A 2196-nucleotide genomic window follows, 5' to 3' on the forward strand; every position below is an offset into this window, starting at 1 on the left:
CTGCCTAGTTACCATTGTGCAAATTCTGCCCCAATGTTTGAATTCTGCCCCAATTGTTTGCAGGGTATATAACTCTCTGTTAGAGTCCGCTCAGAGTCGTCTCCTCTTGAAGTGGAATGACCCCAACATATTGGAGTGATTAAACTCCTCTTGCTTTTGCATCAATCACTGCCTCTGTGAGTCTCATTTCAGGAGGTCATGGTAGAGGTTCAATTCGGACCTCACGATATAAGTTTCTGACATGGATCTTGGCATGGAGATCTTGAGGCAGAGTGGCTATGAATCCCAGGAGACTAAGGCAAGGAGATCTCTGAGTTCTAGGTCATCTGGGACAAAGCAAGTCCCAGATCCAGGCATGGTGGTACACACCTTTAATCTGGGATACACCTTCTGCTGGAGACCTACATAAGGACTCAGGGTCATCCTTATGAAGAAAGAAGACTCTCTTCTTCACCTGCCTGACTTGTGGGACTGAGCAACGGCTAGATCCTTGGACTTCCATTCACAGCTGCTGCTGACCATTGTTGGGGAGTTGGACTACAGACTAAGTCATCAACAAATTTCCTTCCTATATAGAGACTACCCAAAAGTTCTGTGACTCTAGAGAACCCTGACTGGTACAGAAGTTGGTACCCAGAGTGGTTCTAGAGGAGCAGAAATATAGGGATGAATCTTTTAAGAATATGGAGTTGGTTTAATAATTCACCAGCACCTTCAATTACTGAAACCTCTCCAGATACTCTCTCTTTCTTGGGAGTTCAGAGAATATTGAAGATCTGTGGTTGAAACTATATTTCAAACTATATTTCAAACTATTATCTTCATGAATTAGGTGATTCAGTGTACAAAACTTTCTACAAGTTGGGAGAAAAATTGGAAAATTATTTTGCTGGCTTGTTGCTCTTAGTATCTCTGAAAAAATTGATGAAGGAAAAGAATGATCTGTATGATAAAATTGAACGGCTCCAGATGCAAGTAAACAATCTAAAGATTTCTAAGCGTGCCCTTGAAGAGAATCTTCTCTCCTGAAGCCATGGAGCCTGAGTTGCAGAAAACCAAACTTAAGCCCTCATTACAAGTTTGGCTGAATTACAGTGAAAATTCAAGTCTCAGCCTCAGAGGGTGTCGGCAGTTAAAGTAAGGGCATTCATTGGCCAAGAATGGGATCCTATAACTTGGGATGGGGATGCGTGGGAGGACCTTGTTGAAGCTGAGAATTTTGAATCTGCAGATTCTCAAGGGTTTACCCCACCTGAGGAAGTAGTACCCTTAGCCCCACCTCTTGAAATAACGTCTTTCACATGAGGAAATTAATCCCTCAGAGTGATAAACCAGCAGTGACTTTCTGAAGAAAATGCCAGACTAGACAATATTGATGTTTCAAGGCCCACCAATAGTTTCTTTTAGACCCATAATCAGACTCAAGGCAGAACAGGCCCCTAGAGGGGAGGTAGAACATGAGGAAATGCGTTACTAAGGAGCTTAATGAGTTTGCTAAGTCTCTGAAGCAGAAGTCTGGGGAATATGTGTGGGAATGGATTTTAAGGGTGTGGGATAATGGTGGAAGGAACATAACTAGGCTGAGTTTATTGACTTGGGCCCTCCGAGTGGAGATTCTAGGTTTAATATGGAAGCTGGCACAGTTAAAAAAGGTGTCAGAAGTTTGTTTGAATGGCTGGCTGAAGCGTTTATCAAGTGATGGCCTACTAAAAGGGAGTTGGAGATGTCTGACATCACTTTGGCTTAGTGTTGACGAAAGGATTTTAAGGCTCAGGGAAATTGCAATGCTAGAGTGTATACGTTGTGCAAAACCTAATCCTCCACAATGGGAAGGCCCAGAAGATACGCCCTTCACCAATCCTGTAAGAAGCAAACTGGTGAGAGGGGCACCAGCACATTTGAAGAATTTTGCTCTTGCCCTTTTCCTTGTGCCAGACCTTAGGGTTGGAGATGCTGCTGCTCAATTAGATGAATTAAATGCAGTGGGCTTAATTGGGCCCCGTGGTAACAAGGGCCAGGTGGCAGCATTGAATCGCCAAAGACAAGGTGATCGCAGTTATTATAATGGACAGCATAGACAAAATGTTTATAATGTCATAGCCCATAATGGCCAGCACAGGAGAGGTGAAATTTATAATGGCATGACCCATTCGGACCTTTGGACTGGCTAATCAGTCATGGTGTTTCCAGGCATGA

Source organism: Rattus norvegicus, chromosome 11 (assembly GCF_021556685.1).
Source record: "Rattus norvegicus strain SHRSP/BbbUtx chromosome 11, alternate assembly SHRSP_T2T, whole genome shotgun sequence".
NCBI classification, from domain to species: Eukaryota; Metazoa; Chordata; class Mammalia; order Rodentia; family Muridae; genus Rattus; species Rattus norvegicus.